This window comes from Canis aureus, chromosome 10 (genome assembly GCF_053574225.1).
Source record: "Canis aureus isolate CA01 chromosome 10, VMU_Caureus_v.1.0, whole genome shotgun sequence".
NCBI classification, from domain to species: domain Eukaryota; kingdom Metazoa; phylum Chordata; class Mammalia; order Carnivora; family Canidae; genus Canis; species Canis aureus.
In genome coordinates, this window is record NC_135620.1 from 1,675,468 (window position 1) to 1,690,560 (window position 15,093).

Consider the following 15,093-nt stretch of genomic DNA (forward strand, 5'->3'; position numbering starts at 1 on the left):
AGGGTCTGCTTAGCCCACCTTTAGAGAAGGATGAGGCAAGAGAAGCAAGAGAAGAAATACTAAAGGTTGTCCAGGTCCACAGTCAGGAGAGATGCTGGAGGATGGGTGGGGTGGAGGAAGAGAAAGGAGTGGAAGCAGATGAGGGTTACTGGCTGGTGAGGATGCAAAAGCTAAAGTGACCATGGTTCTGGCAACCTCATGCTTTATGGCAGCAAGCCATCCCAGGATAGCAAGGGACATGGCTGGGACCCTGCAACCTTGATGGGACATACAGTCTTTCAAAGCTCACAGACCTCTTAGAAGGTTAAGCTCTTGGAAGGGAAAGTCTGAGTCAGCACTCCTGCCCCCATGCCTGGCCTGGCTGGAGAAGGCCCATCCTCTACCTACCTCTACTACAATACTGCCCCTCAACACCTGTGTTGGGAAGCAGGCACTTATCTCTGACCCTCTAGAGAAGAGAGACAGGAGGACTGAGAAACTATAGGCAGCCCTGCCTAAGTGTCTGCAACCCAGGAAAATCATCCTGTGATCCTTTGACCCTAAACAGTGACTCTACCTGGCTATTCCATGATACAGCTCACAGTGGTTTCCCACAATGATGGGGAGAAGATGGGCAGCTGGGAGGCAGATGAGAGGGAGAGTTAAGAGTGCTTCCGGCTAATGTGGGGATGGTCTTGGGGCACTGGACAAGAGAATTGTGGTCATTGACCATCTATGGTAGGAGGTCACTCCTCTGCAAGAAGGACCCTGCTCCTCTCCTCCTTTGGTAGAGCCCTCCTTCTCCTACATTTTAAATTACCCCAGCACAACAGGTGGAAGAGGAGAACAAAGAGGACAGGAGGACTGAAGGACAGGTGAATGACAAGTACAGGCAGATGAAGAGGAGCAGGACAGGAGGAAGGAAAGTCAGAGGATGAAGAGGAAAGGAGAATGAGTGACCCAATGCTGACCAGAAGCTAAAGGAAGTGGTCCCACAGAGACTTCTATAAGGGCAGGAGGACAGGCCAGCGATTCTTCCTTAGAACCTAGTCCTTACCACAGAAAGTATTATCAGGCAGATGGCTGGCCATGTGGTCAGGCTCTGGGACGACCTAGAGTCCTTCTGAAGAGAAGGAGACCCAGCCTCATGGAAATCTATCCAACCAGGAAGGGTGCCTTATGACTACCCCTTGGGCCCCCCAAGGAGCCCTTACATGTGAGAATGCAGCCAGGACCAGTGGTCCTGGAGATGTGCTGTTCTAAAAATTTGGCTGTTTGCTTTTCTGAGGGATCATTAAACTTGTTTTTCCACCTCTTGTATTTTCTTCATGTGAAAATTAGCTCTGGAGTCCACTTTTGCTTTCTGTTTTCTAATAATTTATTGCCATGGAAGAAGATTGCTTTTGTTGTTGTTGTTGTTGTTGTTATTTACTCAGAGGCTGTTTATACCTTACCAGAGGCAACATTCTTGTCTCTGGAAGAGCTGAGGCCAGAACCTGGGATGTCTCCCAAGAGAAAGAGAGAAAATTGATTCTAACAAGGTCTCCTGGGTTCTGTGGCTCCAGTGGATTACCCTCTGCATGTGTGCTTTTTTTTGAGGGGGCGGGGGGATATTATTGGTTAAAGATTTAACAATATTCTCAAAAGATATTTGACCAAGAAAAGGTGACAACTGGCTCAGAAGGATGCTGCCCCAAATCCTCTCAAATGAAACAATTCTGGGATCTCATGGATAGAAAAGAGAAGATGGAAGTAAGAGGTGGGACATAGACACCGAAAGACAAAGACTGAGAGGAGAGAATTAGAGGGAAGGTAGGCACTATGACTCAGCATCCCTCAGGACAGGCAGAGGTAAAACCCTTCTATTACTCTCAGGTTCCTTGGACTCTGTCTTAGGTCCAAACTCCGTGCACCCACCCCATACCCCCATGGTGACAGCAGTGGGTAAAAACCAGTTCTGGGCCCAAGGATTGGCCCAGTGGGAACCACATTGTCCAATGAAAGGCAAAAGCCAAACTGATCATGCATCATCAGTTACCAGGCAGGTTAGTCCTAATTACACTAGGGAAAATATAAACATATCACAGTTTTCAGGTTGGATTGGTCCTAACAGTTTAGAAAAAAGAGAGTGTAATTCATGTTTGTTAATTTACTCATTTGTGGAATATTTATTTGGTCTCCCGCAGTTAGTCTACCAAGTAAATGAGCAATAAATGAACTTTAGCTTTTTCTGGTACAGCAGTGTGACAGCTCCCTAGTCATAGATCTTTCCTTCTCTCCCCCAACATTGGCTTGGTGCCAGAGTACTTGTTTTTATCCCTTCTGTGGGAAAGAATATCTGTAAATGCTAGAAAGAGAATGGGAATGGAGAAATGGAGTTTTAATGGCACCATCAGAGCAATAACGGGGACAAGTGGTTTCTGGGAGGAGGCCAAGAAAGGGCTAGATTGTCCAAAGGAGGAGCTTTTCAAAGTGGCAGGAGCTTTCAAAGTGGCAGTGTGTGCATGTGTATGGTAGGAAATTTGAAGCTGGGTAAACTTCCTTGAGGTGGAGGAGTGGTCCCATGCTGGGGCTAAATGTATTTTGATGGGGGAAAATCAAGCTCAGGTAATGAGGATCATCTGGTTTTAAAGGTCAGGGGACCTTTGTGCCACTCCTGCTACACCCTGTGCCCATGCTAACCTGAAAGTGGAACTGGGGGTATAGTGCCCCCAGCATTAGGTGAATATGTATTCAGACTTGCAGGGAAGCACAGGTCTGATTGCTTCCAGCTGGGGACAGCAGTATACATTAGGGCACACTGGCAGTTCTAGAAAGGGAAGAGACAGGGAGCCTAGCGCCCCCAGGTTCTTGCTTGCCTTGTGCTGCAATCCCAGATCCCTCCTCCTTTTTCTTTTTTTCTTTCATTCCTTCCCACTCTCCACTCTGGGAAAATTTCCTACAAGGCCTGGGTATGTCATCAGGTAGGTATATCTCAGTTCCTCTTTGGGTACAGCCTCCACTGTCACTCATTTCTAGCAGGTGTGTCTGGTATCTGGAGGCTCCTCCTAGACCATGTCTCCATGTGCTCTGGATCTTGGGTCAGCTCTTTCCTGTTTAGTAGTCCTCCAAACATGATATTTTGAGGGAAGGAGCCAAGAGCTCAGGCTTTAAGATGGTTTCTTTTGCATCTTGGTGAGTGTATGCATGTGTGTGTAATCACCTGTGCTCATGGGAAACTGGAAGTGGACCAGGGGAAATGGGGTTAAGGTAAGCACAGACTGGAAGGGCTGTACCCTGGAGCTTTACCCCCACTCTTATAAGCTGGAAAATAGGAGACTTGATTAGGAGAAACCTCTTCCAGAGCCAGACTGTTTTCTAGTCCTTGGCCCCTATAAGGCTGTGGCCCATACTCCAGATTAGAGGAGTAGGGAGTCAGAGCGTGCTGCTTGAATAACCAACATCATTCATTATTGTGTCAGTATAGATGGAAACAAACTCAACGTACATCTGTGGGGGCTGGCTGCATATGTGATGATACATTATGGATGTAGGTAGAATATTACTTGTCATGAAAAAATGAGAATGCTCCGTATGTATGAACGTGGAAAGATTGTGCTCCTATCTATTGTGAGAATAGGTGTCTATTATGCTACTTCTTCTGGGGAAAAATAAGAATTCATATTTATTTTCTTGTATGTGCATAAGGACATTATAGAAAAAACACTCTGGTAACAAATTAAAGCTGTCATATATAGAAGACTTATACCTATTCCCAGATCAGCAGCTTCACTGTTGAAGCTGTCAGTTCTCAATTATTCTTTAAAAAAAAATCCTTAAGTTTTATTTTTTCACTCTTTTTGAGTGTAGTTGACAGAGAATGCTTTTTAATTTTTTAATGTACAATTTAGTGATTTGACAAGTTTGTATATTATGTTATGTTCCCCATAAGCATAGCTACCATCTGTTCCCATACATTGCTATTACAATACCACTGAGTATATTCCTTACACTGTGCCTTTTATTCCTGTGACTTATTCATTTCATAGCTAGAAGTCTGTATTTCTCATGCCCCTTCATCCATTTTGTTCAACCCCATACCTCCCTCCTTTCTAGTAACTGTCATTGTGTTCTACATATTTATAGGTTCAATTCTGCTTTTTATTTGTCCATTCATTTTTAAAAGATTCTAATTATGAGTGGAATCTGTGATATATGTCTTCCTCAGTCTGATTTATTTCACTTAGCGTAATACCATCTAGGTCTGTCCATGTTGTCTCAAATAGTTAATTCCCCTCAATTATTCTATGGATTCAGTTCAATGCCAATTGAAACCCCAGCATGATTTATTTATTTATTTACTTATTAATTATTATTTCTAATTTATTTTAATTTTTAATTTAAATTCCAGTTAACATGTAGTGTAATATTAGTTTCAGGAATAGAATTTAGTGATCCATCACTTACATACAACACCTAGTGCTCATCATTACACATGCCCTCCTTGATGCCCATCCCCCATCTAGCCCATCCCCCACCAACCTCTCTCCAGCAGCCCTCTTTTGTTCTCTATAGTTAAGAACCCATTTTATGGTTTGCCTCTATCCTTTTCTTCCCCCTATGTTCATCTCTTTCATTTCTTCAATTCCACATATGAATAAAATCATATGGTACTTATTACTATTTTAAAATTGAGGTGAAATTCACATAGCATAAAATTTACCATTTTAAAATGACCAATTTGGTGGCATTTAGTACATTCACAATGTTATGCAACCTCTTACTAGTTCCAAATATTTTCACTGGCAATGAACATTTGGGAAATATGCCAAAACATTTTCATGAACTGAAAAGGAAACCTTGTAGCCATTAAGCAGTTGTTCCTTGGTTTGTGGCAGCCTCACCCCAATCCCTGCCTACCTTCATTTCCACATGGCTACCTAGAATTCTTTGTGTCTTCTTTTTTTTTTTAATTTTTATTTATTTATGATAGTCACACACACAGAGAGAGAGAGAGAGAGAGAGAGAAAGGCAGAGACACAGGCAGAGGGAGAAGCAGGCTCCATGCACTGGGAGCCCGATGTGGGATTCGATCCCGGGTCTCCAGGATCGCGCCCTGGGCCAAAGGCAGGCGCTAAACCGCTGCGCCACCCAGGGATCCCTTACCTATGGTTTTACCACAGCTTTGCTTGTCCTGAATTGTAATTCTTTGCTATGCCTCAATATCCAATTTTTGCTGATAAAATAACTGTTTTATTTTTTAATATTTATTTATTTAATTTTATTATTTTTTAATAAATTAATTTTTTATTGGTGTTCAATTTATCATCATACAGAACAACACCCAGTGTTCATCCCGTCAAGTGTCCCCTTCACAGTTTTATGATCTATCTACGTCCATTTTGCTGTGAGGACAGTGGGAACAGAGAAATACAAAATAGAGTTATAACTGTTGGGGGAGGAGCTCCCAAAATGGAGCCAGAGGCCATTAGAAAACAGAGCTTATGCACTTTCACTCCCGGGTGGAAACTGAATTCTTTTTTTTTTTTTTCCTTTTTTTTTTCTCATTTTATTTTATTTTTTAAAATAAATTTGCTTTAAGGATCTTCTCTTTATCTTTGGTATTTGCAAGCTTCACTATTAAATATCGACGTGTTGAAAGGTTTTTATTGATTTTAGGGGGGGGATCTCTCTATTTCCTGGATCTGAATGCCTGTTTCCCTTCCCAGATTAGGAAAGTTTTCAGCTAGGATTTGTTCAAATACATATTCTGGCCCTCTGTCTCTTTTGCACCCTCGGGAACCCCAGTTAAATGTAGATTTTTCTTCCTCAGGCTGTCATTTATTTCCCTTAATCTATCCTCAGGATCTTTTGTTTTTCTCTTTTTTCCTCAGTTTCCCTCTTTGCCATCAACTTGTCTTCTATGTCACTCGTTTTTCCACCTTGTTAACCCTCTCGTTAGGACTTCTAGTTTGTATTGTATCTCATTTAATTGATTTTTAATTTCTGCCTGATTATATCTAAATTCTGCAGTGTTGAAGTGCCTTGAGTCCTTTATGCTTTTTTCTAGAGCCACCGTAGCTTTATAATAGTGCTTCTGAATTGGCTTTCTGACATTGAATTGTAATCCAAATTCTGTAACTCTGTGGGAGAGAGGACTGTTTCTGATTCTTTCTTTTGAGGTGAGGTTTTCCTTCTAGTCATTTTGCTCAGCGCAGAGTGGCCAAAAACAAGTTGTATTGGGAAAAGGAGAAAAAGAGAGAAGAGAAAGAAGAAAAGAAAAAGAAAAAAAAAGAAAAGAAAAAACAGGAAGAAATTAAAAAAAAGAGAGAAGAAAGAAAAAGGGGGGAGGGAAGCAAACAGAAAACAAGAAACAAGGGGGAAGTATCCTCTGATTCTATATACTGTAAATCCCTTGACTTCCCCTGGAACTTTCTAGTGTTGCTTGGTCAATAACTTGCTTTTCCCCTGTCCGTCTAGCTGGTCTTCTGGGGAAGGGCCTGCTGTGCTGATTCTCAGGTGTGAGCACTTGGGGGAGCTGCTCTGCCCCTTGCAAGGTGCCCTGCTCAGTGTACGTTGTTTATCCTGTTTATCCTGTGAGGCCACTGTGAAGCTCAGTGGGGTTTGTTTATCCAGTGAGGCCCTAGGAAGAACAACAGTGGCCGGGGCCAGCTCTCCAGTCCTGGAGTCAGCCCCCGCAGTAACTACCGCAGCTCTCAGTCCGCAGGGGCCTGGATGCTCGGGGGGCGGGCCCGCTGATCTGCACAGCTTGGGGCCTCCCGGTGGCAGGAGCGTCCTTGCTGTCCTGTGCCCTCCCAGCCTCTGCCTGTCCTTGGGGGGAGCTCCGGCTCTTGGGCTGTGTCTCCGGCGCCCTGGGCTCCCGGAACTGCACTGCTGGAATCGCGCTCCCGGGCCGCGCAGCTCCCGCCGCCAGGAGCCGCGGCTGAGCTGCTGCCGGGTCCAGCAGGGCGCGCGCTGCAGCCCTTTAGGGAGCTCTGCACCGGGTGTAGCGCACTATCCCGGGGCGCAGGTGTCTGCTAGTGTCCCCGGGAGCCCGAGGGCATCCCCGCCCTCCTGGGTCCTGCTCCAACCCCCTGCGAGCCCCTTTCCGCCCGGGAAGGTCGGTGCAGCTCCTGCTCCTCCGGGACGGGGCTCTCCTGTCCTGGGGACCCTCGCCCCGGCCTCAGCCCGGCTCCTCGCGGGGCCCCTCCCTCTCGGAGGCCTTTTGTTTCTTTATTTCTTTTTCCCCGTCTTCCTACCTTGATAGAAGCGCGAACTCTTCTCACTGTAGCATTCCAGCTGTTCTCTCTTTAAATCTCAGGCCGAATTCGTAGACTTTCAGGATGATTTGAAGGTTATCTAGGTAACTTGGTGGGGACAGGTAATTTGGGGACCCTGCTCTTCCGCCGTCTTGCCCCCTCCCCTCTGCTCTATGATTTTGATGGATTCCTGTCCCACACCTAGGTCTTTCATCCATTTTGCATTTATTTTAGTGTATGGTGTAAGAAAATGGTCCAGTTTCATTCTGTATGTGGCTGTCCAATTTTCCCAACACCATTTGTTGAAGACTGTTTTCCATTGGATATTCTTTTCTGCTTTTTAAAAGATGAGTTGACCATAGAGTTGAGGTCATTTCTGGGTTCTCTATCTGTTCCGTGGATCTATGTGTCTGTTTTTGTGCCAGTACTATATTGTCTTGATTATTACAGCTTTGTAATATAGCTTGAAGTCAGGCGTTGTGAGTTTTTTGGTTTTCTTTTTCAATTATTCTTTGGCTATTCCGGGTCTCTTCTGGTTCCACACAAATTTTAGGATTATTTTTTCAAACTCTGTGAAATAAGTTGATGGTATTTTGATAAAGATTGCATTGAGGGATGCCTGGGTGACTCAGTGGTTGAGCGTCTGCTTTTGGCTCGGGGCATGGTCCCAGAGTACCGGGATGGAGTCCCATATCAGGCTTCTTGCATGGAGCCTGCTTCTCTCTCTGCCTATGTCTCTGCCTCTCCCTCTCTTTCTCCGTGTCTCTCATGAATAAATAAATGAAATCTTTAGAAAAAAAAGATTGCATTGAATGTATAGATTGCTGTGGGTAGCATGGCATTTTAACAATATTTGTTCTTCTAATCCATGAGTATGGAACATTTTTCCATTTCTTTGTGCCTTCCTCAATTTCTTTCTTGAGTATTCTATAGTTTTCTGAGTACAAATCTTTTACCTGTTTGGTTAGGTTTATTCCTAGGTATCTTATAGTTTTTGGTGCAATTGTAAATAGGATTGATTCCTTAATTTCTTTTTCTTCTGTCTCATTACTAGTGTATAGAAATGCAGCTGATTACTGTGCATTGATTTTATATTTTGCTATGTTGCTTTATAGGTTCCAGCATTTCTGGGGTTGAGTCTTTGGGTTTTCCATATAGTGTATCATTTCATCTGCAAAGAGTGGTAGTTTGACTTCTTTGCCAATTTGGATGCCTTTTATTTTATTGTCTGATTATTGAGGCTAGGACTTCTAGTACTATATTGAATAGCAGAGGTGATAGTGGACATCCCTCTCATGTTCCTAACCATAGAGATAGTTTTTAACTTTTGAAGAATCTCTGTACTGTTTTCCATAGTGGCTGTACCAGTTTGACTTTTCACTAACAGTGCAAGAGGGTTCCCTTGTCTCCACATCCTTGCCAACACCTGTTGTTTATTGTGTTGTTGATTTTAGCAATTCTGATGAATGTGAGGTGATAACTCATTGTAGTTTTGATTTGTATTTCCCTGATGATAAGTGATAATGAGCATCTGTTTATTAGTCATGTGGTCGTCTACTTCGGAAAAATGTCTGTTCATGTCTTGTATCCAATTTTTAATCAGATTATTTTTTTTTCAGATTGTTTGAATTTTATATGTTCTTTACATATTTTGGATATTAACCCTTTATCAGCTATGTCATTTGTAAATATATTCTCTCATTCCATAGGCTGTTTTTTGAAGTAGTTAATTATATTTCTGTCACTGTGCAGAAACCTTTTTTTTTCACAAAGTCTCAATAGTTTATTTCTGCTTTTGTTTTCCTTGCCTCAGGAGGGTATCTAGTAAGAAGTTGCTAAGGCCAATGTCAAAGAGGTTACTCCCTGTGTTCTCTTCTAGGTTTTTTCAGGTCTCACATTTAGGTCTCTAAACCATTTTGAATTTATTTTTGTGTATGGTGTAAGAAAGTGATCCTGTTTAATTTTTTTCATGTTGCTGTCCAATTTTCCCAACACCATTTATTAAAGATTTATTTATTTATTTATTTATTTATTTATTTATTTATTTATTTAGAGGCAGAGACACAGGCAGAGAGAGAAGCAGGCTCCATGCAGGAAGCCCGATATGGGACTCGATCCCGGGTCTCCAGGATCACACCCTGGGCTGCCGGTGGCGCTAAACCGCTGTGCCACCGGGGCAGCCCCCCAACACCATTTATTGAAGGGACTATCATTTTCCCATTGGGTAGTTTTTCCTACTTTGTTGAAGATTAGTTGACCATATACTTGTGGGTTCATTTCTGGGTTTTCTATTCTGTTTCAATGATCAGTGTATCTGTTTTTGTGCCAGTACCATCCTATTTTGATCACTACAGCTTTGATATGTAACTTTAAATCTGGAATTGTGTTTTCTTGAGTGTAAAGCAAATGAGTCTCTTATTACTTTTTATTGTTCCTCATCAATTGAATCATAAAATATCTGAGGCTTTATTAACTGTGTAAGTTACTTTCCCAAGTCAGATGACTCTAGCAGATATTGAAAGGACATGTAATCATGTTTCTGCACTAATTCTAGTTTTGGATGATTTTTACTATTATATTTAATGTAATAATTGATGCATGACCAAAAAAATCACATTTTCTCCCAAGCTTTGTGACAGGACCGCTGGGTGATCTGAGCTTAATGTAATCATGGCTACATCAAGTATGTAATCAGGAAATTCCTTAAATCTTAGCCTCAAAACTTCTAGCTGTAAAATTAAAAATCAGAGATATGTTTATAGCATATTAATTTAGAAACACAGAATGTAAATCCTTTTCTTCTATAATCAGATGTGTCTTGACATCTGCTTTGCATGATGGTGGAATATATCTTTCAATTCACCAAAATAGGATAGATCATTAGTTGCATTAGCTTTCATCTATCTCATTGGGATCTCCAAGCGAAGCAAATTTTGGTTCAACTAACATGCCAACAAGTTATTTGTTTCTCACCACCTTGAATCTGGTCTCACCTTAATGATTTGTGATGTTTGTGATGTTCTGGGAATTCTGGGGTTGGAGCATGAAATATTTCCACCTGGATCTCTTGCATAGTCTCTCTAGGAGCCTGCTCTGCCATGTGGGGTGTTTTGGAGAGGGCACATGTAGATGCCTCTGTAACAGTGCTGGCTGAGTAAAGCTTTCTGGTCATGCCAGCCAAGAAGCCAGACACATGAATGCAGATATCTTGGACTCTCTATACCAGATGTTTGCAGCTGAACCCCTGGTGACTGCCATTGATGCTGCATGGAGCAGCTCATCCCTGTTTGAGTTACTAATCCCAAAATTATAAGATGTAATGAATGACCTGTTCCTAATTTTAAGCCACCAAGTTTTGGGGTAGTTAGTTCTGTAGAAATAGATCATTTAAGTAATTGTAGATACTGAATAGGCTGTAGATGGTAAGTTCATGTGAGAATTAAAGAGAACCTGCTATCCATTGCCTCCCAATGTGTAACTGGAAGAGTCCTCTTGAGATAAAGTCCTGCCTCTTGCCAGTCCTGGTGAAAGAGAAGGAAAAGAGACCCTTAGTTCCATGAACCCAAGGCCTTTGATTAAAAGATCTTTCATTAGATAAAGAACCAATGACTGTTTCCCTCCAAACACCTTTGTTGGAAGGAGGAAGGAGTGGATGAGCACTCAGAAGAATGCATGGAAATCCCACTTCATGGGTCAGAGGTATGAGGCATAGTTGTCCCATCAATGCAACATTAGTTATCAAAAGAATGCTCTGAAGGCTCAACCTGGACTTGGCAGGCCTGGAAAATGCCATTGTTTTTAAACTTTATGTTTACCTTCAAGAGGATTCCCTGATTTTCCAAGCCTTGTACAGTTTCTTTCCTTCTGATTCTCCTTTTTGTATTTTCAAGGGTTTTTTTCTTGTTCTCAGAATGTTCCTTATGTATGGGCCTCTGATTTTTGTGGATATAATTTTTAACCAGCTAGTATTTACTGAATGGCTACTATGTGCCAGACAATGACTTCAGTGTGGGGATAGTGTAGTAATTTCTTATCTCTCTGACACTAATGAGAGGTTTGTTTTCCTCTTGCTCCCTCATTTACCTCTGATACCTCTTGAGTTGCAACAGCCTTGCAGTCTGTGTTGCTGCCATCACTGTTAGGGGCTTTAATCAGAGGCTGTGCACTGTTAGGGGCTTTAATCAGAGGCTGTGATCCTTGACTTCCCTTTCCTATATATACAGACAAAGCCATTCCAAATAAATAGTGATACATGGACATGCACGTGCACGTGTGTGCGCGCGCACACACACACACTATCCAGGGGAGAAGACAGCAAAAAGACAATGAGGGAAGCTGGGAAACAGATGAGTGAGTGGTAAGGGATTTAGTTAGTCTAAGAAAGTAAAACCCTAACGTGAGAATGAGGTAGCCCCATTTGTTTCTCTGTGCTTTAGTACGTTGGAGTTACTTGAAGGCCATTCTTGGCTGAATTGTGTCCCTGCTCCCAACCCAACTCCTGTGATGAAATCCTAACCCCCAATACATTACAATGTAACTATATTTTGGGATGCCTGCGTGGCTCAGTGGTCCAGTACCTGCCTTCAGCCCAGGATGTGATCCTGGGGTTCCTGGGGTTCCCCTGCAGGGAGCCTGATTCTCCCTCTGCCTGTGTCTCTGCCTCTCTCTCTGTGTCTCTCATGACCAAATAAATAAAACACTTTAGGGCAGCTCAGGTGGCTCAGCGGTTTAGTGCCGCCTTCAGCCCAGAGCCTGATCCTGGAGACCTGGGATCGAGTCCAACATCAGGCTCCCTGCATGGAGCCTGCTTCTCCCTCTGTCTCTCTCTCTCTCTGTGTGTGTGTCTCTCATGAATAAATAAATAAAATCTTTGAAAAAACAAAATATTTTAAAACAAAACAATGTAACAAAATTTGAGATAAGGTCTTCAAAGATGCAATGAAGTTAAAATGAGATCTTTAGGATGGTCCCAAATCCAGTATGACTCCTTACAATCAGAGGAAAATTGGACACAGACAAGCAGGTACACAGGGGAAAGACCATGTGAACAGAGGGAGAATGTTGCCCTCTGCAAATCAAAGAGAGAGGCCTCAAAGAATCCAACCCTGAAAACACATTGATCTAGGACTTCTAGCCTCAGAACTGTGAGAAAATAAACTTCTGTTGTTTAAGCTACCCAAACTGTGAGATTTTGTTATGGCAGTCTGAGCAGACAAAGCTCTTGCAACAGGAATAATACTGATGAAAGGACTAGTGCTGATGTCTGGTAATCAGGCTGAGGTGAACCCACTTGTAGGAGTGAAACTAGCTAAACCATGTCTATACAAGGACACAGGATTTTTGGAGGCAAATGAGGAAGGAGGAAAAGAATTGGGGGTGGTCTTACTGCTGCTTGTACAGAAGGGAGCGGTTGTCATCACTCCCTGTGCCCTTATAGTTGACCTTAGGAGGGAGGCTGCTCTGTTTGAAGCAGGCCTCTGGATCCACAGACTTGAAAGAAAATCTCAAGTCAGTCCTTAGGTATTTGTATGTTCCAGCTGTAAAGTGTCAAGCCCTTAAGGGCAGCTGAAGCCCTTGACTGAGTCCAGCCTGCTGTCAACAGGTATGTGAATCTATACCCAGGTGTGCAGGGAAACTGTCTTCTTGTGGTCTCAAGAGTCACAGAACAAAAAACTTTGATGTAGGAGGAATTCTCAAATAGCTTAATCCTCCAATTCCTTATTTTATGCATAAGTAATGAAATCTGGGGTGGTGTTATGACCGGCCTGGTCAGTGAAGGACCTGAGCCAGATCTGGTGTTAGAGGAAAGAGAGTAAGAGGCAGCTGCTTTTGGGGGTAGCCAGGAGGCCTCTAGGTCCTATATTATTGGAGGATTGATCACTGTAGAGAGCAGGGAAGGAGATAGGCTTCATCTGGACTTCACATATCCCCAAAGCCAGGTCTTCCCTCATTTTGCTTTTTAATTAAATTGCTGCAATACACTTTTTCCATAATTGATATAGTTGATGCATAATGTTACACTAGTTTCAGGTGTACAACATAATGAGTTGGCAACTCTATATATTCTGCTGTGCTTATTATTAGTGTAGTTACAAGATGACACCATACACCACTACTACAATCTCATTGACCATTTTCCCTACAGTGCAACTACTATTAGTCCTGAGACAATTTTAACCTGAGAGATATGTTCCTCCCCTGAACAGCAGAGTTTGCTTTGGGTAACCTCATTCTGAATGTTTTGTGTACATTTCTATTGTCTACTTCTTCCCACTGGCCTCTGAGAATACTGAGGGCAGGAAACATTTCCATTGTCACCATCTTCCCTTATACAGAGGTGCTGAGGATCACAGTCACATGCTGGTTTATGAAATGAAGGCAAATATGGTGGTCTGAAATAAAGTTCTATTCAGACCTTAGGAAGGATAGGAAACATTTCCACTCCACACCTATCTTGCAATTAGACTACCAACATTTGCTTCTCTGGGCTTCTTGAGTCATTTAGATTCCTTCTCAGATCACACACTCGTTTTCCTATCACTGACTTCATGGGACTTAACTATATTTAAATTTGAAAATGGTACTCAATATGAGGTGATGTCATGTCTTTTGGGTAGTCAACTTTTGGCTTCTCTCAAATTGGCAGAAGGCAAAAGACATAAAATGTCTTTTATGGTACATGAATGACAAACTATTTGGTCAAATCAAATGATAGCTGCCATTGTCAGGGTATTTTGCATTCACCATGCTTCCAGAGATGGCCCAGAGCCATGAACTCAGCCCTGTGGCCTCAGCACTCAGAGCACACTCAGGGTCTCAGTGGGCCACTGGCTCTGTCACACACAGGAGCCCAACCAGTGTTGGATGGTGATGGTGAAGGAATGATGGTAGAGCCTCTGTGGGAAGTTGGGTAGAGGCAAGCCAGGTGCCTCTTGAACCCATACACCCAAGAGTGCAGCTCCCCAAGACTGGCCATGGTGCTAGCTGGCAGAGAAGGAGAGTTTTCAAGGCTTCGATGACAAAGGAATAGGGAGTTAGCTCTTTGGATCCCTCCTCAAACTTGAGTAAAAACACACATCCAATGAAATGGGGAAGGGAGGTACTGAAATGGAATAAAAACCTACTGGGAGTCAGACTGTATTCTGGAAACTGTTTCTAATTTCAGGAGGTTCGTTTGCCAGGGCTGCCACAACTAAATACCATGGACTGGGGGGGCTTACACAGCAGAAGTGGATTTTCTCACTCTTAGGGAGGCTGGAAGTTTAAGATCAAGGTGCCACTAGCTTTTTTGTTTTGTTTTGTTTTGTTCTTACTCCTTTTTTTTTTAAATTGGAGTTCAATTTGCCAACATATATCGTAACACCCAGTGCTCATCCCGCCAAGTGCCCCCCTCAGTGCCCATCACCCAGTCACCCACCACTAGCTTTTGCCTCTCCTGAAGCCTTTCTCCTTGGCTTGTAGATGGCCACCTTCTGCTGTGTCCTCACATGGCCTTTCTATGTGTGCATCCCTGGTGTCTCTCCCTTTTCTAAGGATGCCAGTCCTATTGAATAGGGTCCCACCCATCTGAGGTCAGTTAACTTAAATTATCTCCTTAAAGAACCTCCTATAAATACAGTCACAATGAGAGTTAGGGCTTCAACATAGGAATTTGAAGAATTTGTACTTCTGAGAATAGATGTAGAGAGACAGGATATGAGGTGAAGCTTGTGGGAATATTCAGTGATATAAGAAACCTCTACTTCCTAATTTGGGAGTTGAGTTCACAGGTATTTATATCTTGCTTTATTCTGTGTGTATGTATGGGAGTAATATCATATATATCCTACTGTAGCTAGCTGCTGAATCCGTATTACACTTAGAAAATGTAATAAAA

The 15,093-nt window shown here is 42.7% G+C and overlaps 1 pseudogene across 1 annotated transcript in view; it reads left to right on the forward strand.

Annotated features, from left to right (window-relative positions):
- The window catches only part of LOC144321835 (transcription initiation factor TFIID subunit 9-like), a 152,903-nt pseudogene that overhangs the window by 58,848 nt on the left and 78,962 nt on the right, over window positions 1-15,093 (forward strand). The gene's annotated exons all lie outside the window — the stretch shown is intronic.